Raw genomic sequence first — 13,654 nt, forward strand, 5'->3', positions numbered from 1 at the left:
GCTGCCACCCTCGGCTAATTGTGCTAATATGTGCTAAGGATGGTGATTACTTTTAAGAAAAACAAAACTAAAACAGTCAAATCTCATTAAAATTAAAATCATTTTTAAAAATCGATTGCACTGCCGAATTGTCCATTTTTTAATTTTCGGCTTACTAGTGCAAGCCATCTCAATGAAAAACGAATCTTTACGTTTATAGGAAAAATGTGATATCTTAAAATGTTGCTATATTATTTCTGTTCTATCAAACATTTGTTTGACATAATTATTGAGCAATTTCGAAGATCGATTTAGTTTTATTCAGCAGTAACTGAATGTTTTTTTTCCGTTTTACCTTTTATTTTTAATTTATCACTGATTTGATTGCCCTGTGGAACTACAGAAATTTATTAAAAATTATCATTAAGTTGTATTACATGTTGTAATGTCTTGGATTACTCTTTGTAAATTTTATTTATCAGCTGACTTTAAAATAAGTGTGTTTACTATTTTTGTAAATGCTCTACCCGGTTACGACCTGTAATCATGCAATCGTCTAAATATACAGCAACGCCATCTAAACCAGTCAAAACCTGTTAAATCTTACGTTGAAACAATCCTGGTGCGGATTTAACCCCAAAGGGTAAACGAGTGTATCTAAAGTAGCCGAATGGAGTAGCTATAACCAAAAAATCTCTATAAGACTCAGCCACCTCTAACTGTAGATATGCGTCCTTCAGGTCCAGTACAGTGAACTCATTTCCATTTTGTAATTTCATCATGATATCTTCAAAACGTGGAAGGGGATGTTGCACAGAACTAATGAATGGGTTTATAGTACATTTGAAGTCCCCACAGATTCTGACTTTCCCATTGGGTTTTATCGCTACAACAATGGGAGAGGCCTAACTATTTTTGTTTTGTATTGTTTTTATGATGCTGAGCTAAATACAATGGTTTTTTAATGTTCCTGAGTTTTTATATTTTATTAGTGATTTTACATGAGTTTCAACCAGGCGATCCAGTGTGGGTAAAACAACAAAACAATCCGTGTGAAGAAGGAGTAATTTTGAGAAGGACTGGTCCCGTATCATATATTGTAATTCAAGAAGGAAGGAAATACCGGCGGCACGCCGATCAACTGAGAAGCAGACATAACTAAGAAACAGACGCATTTTTCGAAAAGAAGAGCATGTGATTTTTTTAAGGGGGAAGATGTGTAATGTCTTGGATTAGTCTTTGTAAATTTTATTTATCAGCTGACTTTAAAATAAGTGTGTTTACTATTTTTGTTTTGTATTGTTTTTATGATGCTAAGCTAAATACAATGGTTTTTTAATGTTCCTGAGTTTTTATATTTTATTAGTGATTTTACACACGTTATGTTATTCTTAATTTAAATACAAATTTGATGAACAAACCCAATTTGAGGGATTATTCAAAACAGATGTAAATAATTAAATACCCCCGCCGCAGCAAACCCGCAGACTAAGCTAATTTCCATTTGCCTGATTGGATTTACAATTAAATAAAATACAATAAAATATCTAATTTAAAATGTCACATGTATTCCCCATTTAAATAGCATTAGTTTAACGAGTACTTAGGTTTGCTGAGATAGGGACGGTAAACAAGTGTTTTTAGTAAAATGTAAAATAGTTTACAATGAAATAAATATATTATCCAAATTTGATTAAAATATATTCATAAACAAGCATACTACAAGTTGCTTACTCATTCTCCATAAAAAATAACATAAGAGTTTAAATTTAATTTTTTTTTTGCATTTTCTCCGTAAAAGATGTAGGCGAATAACAACGCCGACGATGTAAAAACTACACGCTACGATAAATTGCAATAAATCACGCTACAAAAAATTACTTTTATCGACCGCCTTAAAACGAACACACGAAATTCGAATGTTCGAATGTTCACACATGAACATTCATGTGTTCATGTTCACATGAATATGATGTGTGGTGTGTGTGTGTACGATTCGAATGTTCGTATTTACGAACATTATGGCCAAAAATTTAAAAAAATCATTAACTTTTAATTTGTATTTAGGTAGCCTTTTTTTAGTTCCTATCATTGCTAAAACATCTGCGTGGTTAATAACAGTGCCTGGAAAATCCCTAATTCCTCATGCTGTTATCAGCTATATATCATCATTAGTTGACGGATGGATTGTCCGTTTTAGGGCGCTATTTTGTTATTACTACTTACAATACTAATTACGACTATACTTACAATTTTTTAGCTAATCCCTACCCCTACTACCCCTAAAGACAAACTTTTCAAAATTATTTATCATTATTGTAGCCCCTCTATTTAAATAGGTTTCCGGGAAACCCAATTTCATAAATCACAAACGGTTAAAAATTCAAAGGGTTGCAAGTTACTTTTCAGCCACATTTGTATACTCTATTTTATAGTGTAATCGGAAATTCAGATTTAAATTTGTAATTACTAAATAAAGTAACAAGCGTACACTGTTAGGACATTAAAAATTGTATTATATACCTAAATCTTTTGCCGCCACCAATTCGTTTAGGTCAATAACTGTAATACAATTTTGGAATATAACTCCAGCGGTTTTAATTAACCAGATATTGAAATGAAAATTTAAAAACAATCCAAGATTTTTAGGCCGAACCCAGGATTTATTTTTATTATGTTTAAGTGATTTTTAAAATGATTTATTCGGATTTAATTAAATATAGCGAGATATGTATGGTTGCCTATCTACTGTTTCCAAATAAGTTTTGTTACACTTAACCAAGTAGTCTTATGATATATCCATAAGTTGTCCACTAATATATCCTTTTTTCAAGCGTTTTAAACGTTAATTGCAATACAAATAGTTGCAAGAAACATCCCACTTTTTATGTTAACAGAGTGTTTATTTTTACTGTTGCATATCGTAAATGCATGAATCATTTAAAATATATTTAAGACAAGAAAAACTATTAAACTAGATTAAACATATAACATGCCGTATTTGATATTTATTTTAACTTCTTATCGCATATACATTTATAACAAAAAAAACCAAAATAAAATAAAAAACAGGACATTTCATTTGTACCGACTACTAGTCGGTCCCCTCCCCTAGGGGGGGAGGGAAATCCCTTGTTAGTTATTTGGTTTGTGGAAGATGGGGTGATTATTGTATGTATGCAAGGTAGAGAAAAAATATGACAGTTAACCAACAAACTTGTTGATTTATTCACAGAACTTGTTATCCAATATAAAGAAGCGTTAAGTGCTGTTTATTTTAACAAAGAGTAAATAAAAATACGCCCAGTAACAATGCTAACAAACGTCCAAACTTGTACTGTTCAAGACATGCATAATATGAATCCTACCATTTCCATATTTTATTTACTCCGTAAAAATAACAACACGTGCTTACTATGCTGATTAAGAAGTGTTCGTTTATTTTAAGATAAATAAACAGTATCAGCATTCTTATACGTACTTTCTCCCATAAGCTTGTCAACAACCTATATCATGGGTATGCGGTGAGAGTAAATACAGTATGATACACACACAACAGTATGATACAATATACAGTATAGTTAAAAATCACAAAAGTTGCAAAAACTTTTGAACCGTAATTTTTACGGAAATGGGATGTGTATCATTTCGTTTTGAATTTAAAGGACTATAACATGCTAAATCTTTAAGAAAATCCGATTTTTCCGTTTTTTATGGGAAAATCCACATTAAAAATCAAAATATTAAATAAATGAAAATAGCGTTCAAACTTTTAAGGAACATAACATACTAAATTAAATCAAACCTGGTTTTTTTCAAATTCCTATTTTTTGTCATTTTATGGGGTTTTTATGGGAAATAACATAATAAAAAAAAAACTGGTTGTATTTTACCGTCAAACCCAATATTGTCATACGCAGTTCTATCTATTTCAACTGAGTATTCGTTAAACTAACCAACGGAGGTACTATGAAGAAACGTGGATTTGAGTTGATGTTGACTTTTATTGAAGTTATTCTAATTTAATAAATAGTTATAATGAGCTCTTCTCAATTATGTCCAAAGATACATGGAAATTAATACATTTTAATATAGATATTTTTTTATTGTAAATTCACATAATAGTAGAAGAAATTTGTGTTTGCATCACTCATTAACCCCGATATAGGTAGAGTGGTTTAAGATGATGACAAATTCATGTTAACGCGGTAACATGCGAAAAGGGTATTAATTTTCCAGATATGTTAAATTTAAAATACCACTATAGGCATTGATACCTAATTTAGTGTTAAGAAAAGTCTCAGTTTTTCAGATCTCATAATCACAAAGTTTTTAAGTTGTAATCGATTATTTTTTACCACTTACTAAATGGAATCTCGACATATTTTGTATCGCTGACATTATGATGTATTCGTTTAATTTTCGCATCGTCAATTTATATTTTTATTGCTCATTATTGTCAGTAAATTCGAATCACAGTATTAGCCTACTATGCAGTATAATTTTACCATGCAAGGTAGATGGCCTTATTTTTTGTGTTAATGCATACACGTCTTATATTAGTTGCTTTGATGTGTCAAAAGAACATTTAAAACCAATTATTATTATTATCATCACTGTCCTTAACATGTGCTTTGGATGGATTTAGTAGGCGTACACATCTACGCTAAATGTCTGTAAAGACATTTACTGTACCAGACTAATATTTTTGTACAGTAATGTCATATATTTTATACACTTGTCTAAGTAGCTTATTTTAGTGAACTGTTCAACTGTTCATACTGCACCATTCTTAAAACATAAGTGATGTTTATATATATTTTTTTAAAATTGTAGACGTATTCGCAAACTTGATTGCGAAATATCAGTGAATAGAAAGCCTACATATGCTGCTCAATGGTATTTGTTTTGCCATATAAATACGGACAAAAATAAATATAAAATATAATCGTTGTCTGTTAAACATTTTTACTTGCCGATCGTGAAAATTTAAAATAATGCTTTTAAGGTAGTTGAAACAAACTTATTTATTTTAACCATCCTAAATCCATTCTTTATATTCCTCAGCCTGCAAATACTAGAAAACATGTTTAGAACAGTAATCATTAAATGGCCATCGGATGCTTTATCATCTGCTTTTCACCACGAGTTCTTTAAGTTGTTAAGCATATATACAGTATGACTCGAACCATTAGATCAACATAACTACTTATACCACCTACCGTGAAAATATAATACAATTGAACTGATGATTAGAGAATTGTGTTTTGAGTAGAAACTGTAATCAACTTCCAAAAATAAGTGTTTTCTTCAGGGAACTTGTCTACGGTCTACACAGCTTGCTGACATACATCCTTGTCGGAAACTAATCAATCTGTGTAGTTTCTCTGTTAAATAACCCTTTCGTCAAAGCAATAAGAGGACACTGCTAATTTCTTTGTGCGATGAGGTGGGTACATGTAACTATTGGATTTGAATTTGGGAAAGAGATATGATCCACAATGTAGCTGTGTTAATGAAGTTTCAAATTATTATTCACTGACTGTAGCTTGTTAATGGTTCTTCCTGGTTTATTTGCATATCTTCATAGTGTAAGCCAAGTTGGACTGTAACGTCTTAGAGCCTTAAATTTTTTACCACAAATTTGCCACTATCGGGCATTAATGCGTGTAATTGAAACATCACACAAAACTAATGTTTATGTTCTATATATATTCACCCTGGAAAATTATAAAAGCACGCCTTGGAGGACCCATTAATGTGTATTTGGTGTAGCCACACTACAATGTTAATAGTTTTGCTGAAACTATTAGAAACTATTTTAGTGACATTTATAAGTTTTGATTGAGCTACCCTGGAATGCGGAAATATTCTGTGACATGTTTGGTGAAGATTTTCAATTTTTTATTTCCCTATTTTCAAAGTGTTGTAATATAGTCTATATTCACAATATCACAGATTTGGTTAGCGTTCCATTGTGACATGAGTATTTACGTGATGTATACAACGCTCACGTGGACATACTTTGGACATATCCTGTTCTTTTTGATAATTCTTGTTAGTGTATTGGTGTTTCCTTATAAAGTGAGTGAAGTTGGACTTGCATGACTTATAGGATTGAGTTTTGTGAGAGTAAGATAGCTTTGGCTTAAGCTTAGACTTCATTTAGAACAAATTAACTGCGTACGAAGGACAAATTAACTTTATTTTTTCACAACTTGACTTATCTTTTACCGAAGAAGCCATACAATGTATTTACTGCTTGCTCAACATTTACATAAAAGGAAAATTGTGAAATATTCGCTGTAAATCGAGGGGCCGGGCGTTAACAAGGTTGGGTGAGGGCGGAGGGCGGGGGGCGTCCTGGCACGAGCGCCTGGGGCGGCTGGACCGTGGGAGCCGCTCAGCCGCCCACTCAACCGACATGGGAAAATCCCTAACGGACGATCTCGACCGGCGAATCTGTTACGGGGACATTCCGGGGGTAAATATAGGTGTTGGGATTGATAACATAATGGACCTCTGAGGAGGCAAAGGATTTATGTGGAGCTGCAGAGGAGTCAGCAACTAGAGCCTACCAGCGAGATGATGGATGGTCACGACTGGGGAAATTGAAAACGGAAATTTGGATAGTTCGACTGCCGAGTCAAGTGTCAAAATAGTGTTTGCCGTGTCATAAACGATTTGGTATCGAGCATACTTCTGGCTGATTTATCGTGCCAGTCAATTCAGTGCATTCATTATGGTACTGTAAATAATTGGCCATGGCTGCAGAACTGATATTAAAAAAAAAAAACATTATAATACCATTTATTCAACACTAGTTTTTTTACTAATTTTTGGCTTACAATTTGCAAGTTAATTAGTTGATACCGTATGCATCTAATCTCATCTAATCTATTTGACAAGATAATAAAATGGGCTATAATTCTCATTTGTCATACGTTTTTTGGGGCCTCGAACACGGGTACCAAAGTGAACATACGAGTAAACTATAATGCGCCCTACAGTAGTGCATAAGCCTCTACAGTAGTGCATAAGCCTCCACAGTAGTGCATAAGCCTCTACAGTAGTGCATAAGCCTCTACAGTAGTGCATAAGCCTCTACAGTAGTGCATAAGCTTCTACAGTAGTAATGGTGCATTTTATTAACGCTTTGACTGTTTGATTAATTACTTTACTTGAGTAGTAACTACAAACTTCATACGATTGACGTTTGGGTAAAGAAACATTTGATTCCAACAGTGTGCCCCAAACTATTTCACATTTCCAATAACAAACACATAGTATATCAACTAACTATCACTTAAAATGTATTTTTTACCAAAATATGATACTGGATTTTACCATCGTAAAATGTATTTATCATTCATAAATTATTTCAAGTACAATTTATCTACTGTAATTACAAATCGCCACAATTCCTATGGAGCCCGTTTTCATCGTATGTAATTTTAACGGCTAAGCACTGGTCCCAAATCATGTGTGACAAATCGGTGTTGAAAGAAGACGTGGATTTAAATTCGCGCTTCGCTGGGCCTGAAACGTTGGACCTCAGGCAGATGACGGATGAAGCAAGAGTTGTTGAGTTTCGTCACCAGACGGCAACACCAGTCGACGCTACACCAGCGCTTCCAGTGGTGCCTCGCCGAATTTAACTGGTGGCCGAGCTTTGCTTTGAAAAATTACTACATCGCTCAATAATACTGTTGTTTATAATATCAATTGTTTCACTCAAATTGTCAAATTAATGTTGCTAAATATAATTTATGACACATTATCCCTGTATTGTTTGCAGGATTGAAACCAGTTACAAAAATCAAGGTCGGCAAACTATAATTGATTAAAATTGTAAACTGGCAAGTAAGTAAATAAATAAATATTACTCTGTTTAAAATCCCTTTATGTACTAGTTAAGTGATGTTAGCAGTATGGTTATTAATTATAATATATGTATTTTATATATGTAATACAGTTAGGTTTTAACGAATTATGAAAATGCACTAAACTAACCTGACACAACTTACATTTAATAAAATCTGGCACAGCTATCGGATATTGATAGGCCCTATACTAATTTTATAACATAACATTGCTTTTACCGATCAAACTATTATTTGGTGTAAAACATTTTTTTCTCAGCTAGTGTGCTTCGCAGGGAAAATCTATGCACACTCAAAGAAAGATATTTTACTGTAGATGTGCAGAATTTTGGCCTTAAGGGTGTTTGCTATGCTGGTAACGAAAATAACAACGAAATATAAACAGAAAATCAAAACAAATGGAAGATATTCCATTTTTGACCACTAAACGACTTCTGTCTATATTATTAAAAGAATTTGTTGGATTTTTGTGTGCAGCAAATCGACCCCTAAATATTAATATTTATAGGCATATTGGGTATCAATTTTATTGCTCTTATCCTCTAATATCCCGTGAAAGCCCTTCGTCCTATAGGCATTAAAGATTTCATAGTTTGTGCTGAATTGTGTTGTCAATCATCTGAACTTTTTCAAGTTACCTACATCTAAACAGATGGCCATGATACAATTTTGTTTACATCCATACGAAAATGGGGTTATCTGTAGTTTGTGATGCTACATTGAATTCAAGTAAAATGTTGTAATGTTATTAGTATAAAATAAAAGAAGAAAATGACTTACGTTAGATTTTGTGTTTTCGTACTATGTTTTATTAGTATTTGTAATTTTTCTAAGATCAAGCACGCAATGAAAATACAGTAATAGGGATATGATGAGACATAATTAATTGTTTCCATTCTTATCAACTACATATCAAATATATATATATCACGGCTTTTGAAATAAAAAAAAGGGACGCAGGCTGTCAGTTTATTATAAGAATCCCATTTTAGAATTTATTGGAAAAATCATTAAAATTTAAATAATACCAAATATTTAATTTTTATTTTTAAAACAAATTTTCGAATTTTTTACATTTTTTTTATAAACAAGACAAAATTTAAAAATGTACATTTATAACGAACCAACTATCAAATCGTCGAAATTAAAGCAAATGACATGGGTTATCCTTGAAAACAACTTAAGTTTTGAATACAAAATAATAAACCTGTTGCTATCCTTTTGAAATAAGGTAACACGTTATTTTCCCATCAAAATTCTCCAATAATTACTTACTTATATCCTGTAAGATTACATTGATGAAGTCGAAATTCCAACACTTAATTGGAATGAGTTAGGACACGTTGTACACGTTTCCATCCTAAATTGAATCTACAATAAAAATTTATTACTTGGTTTACATTGCTGCCTAAACTTACACAATAATATATCTAGTTGTTTAGAGGGTCCACACATTTTTTATTATCTACTAATGAGTTATGACTCCGAAAAGAAAACTGCTTGAGTATTAATAATTTAATATATAGTTAATATAGACCCAGGGAAAAGTAAACAAACAAACTATAAAGAAAAAGAAATCTAACAGCTAATGGATATTTCGTTTCAAATGTAATTGGATATAAAAGTTAAATGAGGTTAATGCAATTTGGAGAGGGTTTATTGAAAAACTGATATTTTTCGGGGAACTCACACTCATGACCTTTATCATTCAAGTATGGGGTTGTGAGGCTTACGGGTTTCATTAAAGTTCGCGATCCTTATTAGCTTTATATATAGATGTGAATATAAAACAGAAGATACGTAATAATTTAAGTAGCCTATTTTACCATGGTATAAATTAATTAATTTTGTCTAATACTTCACCATTTTATTCTCTACTGTAAATGAGACCAATTTGAGTTAAATGTACCTTTTCGGGTTTCAATCACCATGTCCCCGCTAATAAATGTAATTTTCCACTTGCAGTGGGAGTGGCGGGAGGTGGGCTCGGCCTGGGAACGCTTTAGGCGCCAAAAACTCCCGCGCGCCGACCAGCTGATTGATTTGTTGTTCGCATTACACGATTACACCCATTCCCAAAGTAACCTTTGACTGTGCACAACCACCCCCAAACTATGATCTGATAGTTGAAATTTTAAATCCAATTACGGTTTTTATTCAGAAAACCGTGCAGGAAATCGGTCTTTAAATAGTGGGTTGCGAAAGATTGAGCCTTAAGGAAAAGAAATATTCGAAATAAAACAGTATCTTCTAAAGGTTGCACGTTAAACATTAAATTTATTTCATGATTTTTTATGCGCTAAGAATTTAAGAATTTAGTTTCATTGCTATTACCGTTACAGATTTAATTAGGAAAATATTAAAGGGAGCATATGTTTAGTGGTGATATGATAGTGAAAAGATGCTTTCAACTTGGAAACATCTTTGGGTACTATGTTGTACCTCCTGAACTTAAGCTCTGTTTTTACATCGTTGGATAAACGTAAGCGTGATGTTTCTTATCACCCATCAAGGCCCATATAATCTTAAGGTTTTAATTCTCTACAAAACATATAAAAATAAACTCGATTAGTCTAAGAAATTAATCTTAGACACATGTTCTCGATGAGAATGTATTACTGTTATCCAATGTTTACCGATAGTACAACTTACTGATCTTGAACTTTACCGATTTTATCATTTGTTGCCTATTTTACCAATTTTACCCAATTTCAAGCTTTTGGTTCTGAACTATTAGGATTTGGATTGTTTTTAGTAATGATTTTATGGGATGGGTTGATTTCCCATTCCAGATTATATGCATTATGTTGTAATTGTAATACTTTAAATTAATAGTTTGTTATATGGGATCGTTTAAGTGGTAAACATGTAATATTCCGCAAAAGAAATTGCTTTCTGCTCTTATACAAAAATTCCTTTTAACCCAAACAGTGACAATGTTAAAGAGACGTAGCTTGCGAATTAAAATAACAAAGTGATATTTTATAGTTATTTTTAGGCCTATACTTTGAACAGGGAAGTAAAAACATTGCTGAGCGTTTTACCACAGATTACAGAGAGTATACATCTCTGATCTGTGGTTGTGGTTGTATACATCATGTAAATACATACTGTACGATTTTCGATTGGCTTTGAGATGTACATTTTAGCGTTTCGACTTAAAAACAACCAAACGCCAAAGAGTATATAAGATGAGATAAATCCTTGCATGGAAGTATATAATAACATTTTATCTTAGCCGTTAAGTAAAAAATTTACAGTTGCCTATGTTTTAAGCTTACATGCTATAATGCCAAAACTTACCCTAAAAAATAATGTTGGATAAACCCTTGTATGGTGTTACATAAAATAAATTTTTCTTCCAAAATTTATTATTGACAAGTCCCATTGTTTAATAATACTTATAAAAATAGTTTTATCTATCGAACCATTGATCTTAAGGAGTTTTTTAATAAAAAAAAAGACTATTTCGGTTAGCTGATGCATAAATCAACCAAGAAGCTAATAACAATTAAAATATGTTTGGCTATGATCCAGTATCAGTGAATCATTGTAAGTATTAATACTATGATGTGCTAAGAATTAGGTTGTAAAAAAATAAAAAATAAAACTAGATTTATGAAAACAAAAACGATTTGAAATACTTTATAATACCCATAACTACCTATAGCCTACTTTATAATGCAAGCATTACGAATCGGGATTCAAATTTTTTGCCTTTGAAATAAAACATGTGCTCTCTTTACAACTACAGTAAGGGGTTGCGGACGGTCAGAATACTTCCCTTAGTTATAGAAATACTACACAGTTATTTAAAAAGAGCTTTCAAGAGTTTGATAAACAAATTATCACTATTAAATTAAGGGACGGGAAGTAAAACTATATCGTGATATAGAATTCTTATAATATAATAAGATTACGATAACGTTAATGAAAATAACAGATCAAACCTTTACATAGTCTATGCACTAAGCATAATCATGGACTATACAAATGATAGTCCATCATTTGTTCAGTGTGTGAACATATTAACATGTACATACACTGAACAAACAATTTTTCTCGAACTTTTCTCGAACTTCAAAACTATCTCGAGTCGGAAAACCCTCATCTTCGACCCTAGGTACGAAATAAACTATTTTAGCCCCTTGGCCTAGGGAGTAAAAATCAGCTGTTGTCAACTCAGTTGTAAATTTAGATTGTCAACAATTGCATGTATCGGAAATATATCGATTATTTAATTGGTGCCTTATTGTAAATATTAGTTCGAAATATCGATAGTGTAATGGACACTACAATGCACTACATTAACACAGTCAAATAGACAAAACTGAATCACTTACCAAACAGCCATTTGTTTCCATTAGCAAATTGAATTGAAAACAAGCTATATAGAAGTAGTTTTGAGAGGTTATCAAATGAAAACTATTCCAGTTTTGTAACATAGTCGTTCAAATAATCGTGCAATATGACGAAAAATATAGTTCATCACTTGTCAAGTGTCTTTTCAACCCTCGATCATTTTCCAACCTTGGCTTCACCTCGATCGTAAAACTGGAGCTCGGGTCGAAAAGAGTCACTTTAGGCTCTAGTGAATAAAATATACTACATATTGTAGAGTACTAAGTAAATAATTTAAGATAAAAGTCCAAAAAACTGCAAATTTTAAATTCTCGTATTAATTTTAGGGAGAATAAGTAAACAGTTGTAGTTTAATTGTTTAAGGATATAGTTAAAGAAATTTGCCATATTTATTTCACACTAATCTATCAACATTTCACTAAAAGCCCACACTTTATCACCTTTCTGAAGCAGAAAACGTAGTCATAAGTCATAAGTTCTTTATTCCAGAATTACAAAATTACATTGCATTGGAATAGTCAAGTTTATAATGAAATGTACAAAAGATAAAATATAAAAAACTGTACTAACTAAAACAATGTGACCTTCTAGTAATCTAACAAGACAGAAATCACTGACTACATGACAGTGGAAAAATCGCGGACTCTGTAGCAAGCATTTTCAACCAAAATTTGTTTAAGTTTTCTCCTAAACCTGAGCAAATCAGTCTCCAGCTTTAGATGTTGAGGAAGTTGGTTAAAAAGTTTAATTCCATTGTAAAGGAGATGATGTTTGAAAAATGAAGTTGAATGGACGGGAATGTTTAAGTTGTATGATGTGCGTAAGTTATATGTACTGGAGCTAATGTTGGTGGTAAATGATGACTGATGTTTTTTTACAAATGAAAGGGTTTCAAGGATGTATAGTGAGGGAAGAGTCAAAATTGCAGCTGACCTGAATGATTCCTTACAAGATCGTCTTCTGAAAAGAGAAAATATAACACGAATAGCCTTTTTTTGCATTTACTCATTAAACGTACTCATTAAACGTAATTTACAATAGAGAATAGAGGCAACTTTAAGGAAATACTTAAGTGAAAATCAAATTAGGCAAATAATTCGCTTAGTCTGCAGGTTTGACACTGTACACCCTTTGTAATCAGAATATTTTCATGATGAGGGTTGGAATAAAACCCCCCAGATACAGTACATGATTGATCTGTGTAACATTGTATCCAAGACATGGTCAGCCCCCCCCCCCCGCCCCCGGCGCCGAGACTGTGACCCCTGACCGCCCCTGCTATTAGCCAAGAGCAGTTTAACGCAGCACAAACCCAGCAATCAGGACCTGCTCCCCTTAGAAACCAATCTGTGGGGTAAAGTATAATTAGTAGCTTGGCCCGTGTCAATGTTGCATGCGATACGGTTCCCAGGATACAGGGATTCACTTTC

The sequence above is a fragment of the Macrosteles quadrilineatus genome, unplaced genomic scaffold, assembly GCF_028750875.1.
Source record: "Macrosteles quadrilineatus isolate MER2022 unplaced genomic scaffold, UCM_ALF_1.0 Scaffold_3__2_contigs__length_128488019, whole genome shotgun sequence".
NCBI lineage: Eukaryota > Metazoa > Arthropoda > Insecta > Hemiptera > Cicadellidae > Macrosteles > Macrosteles quadrilineatus.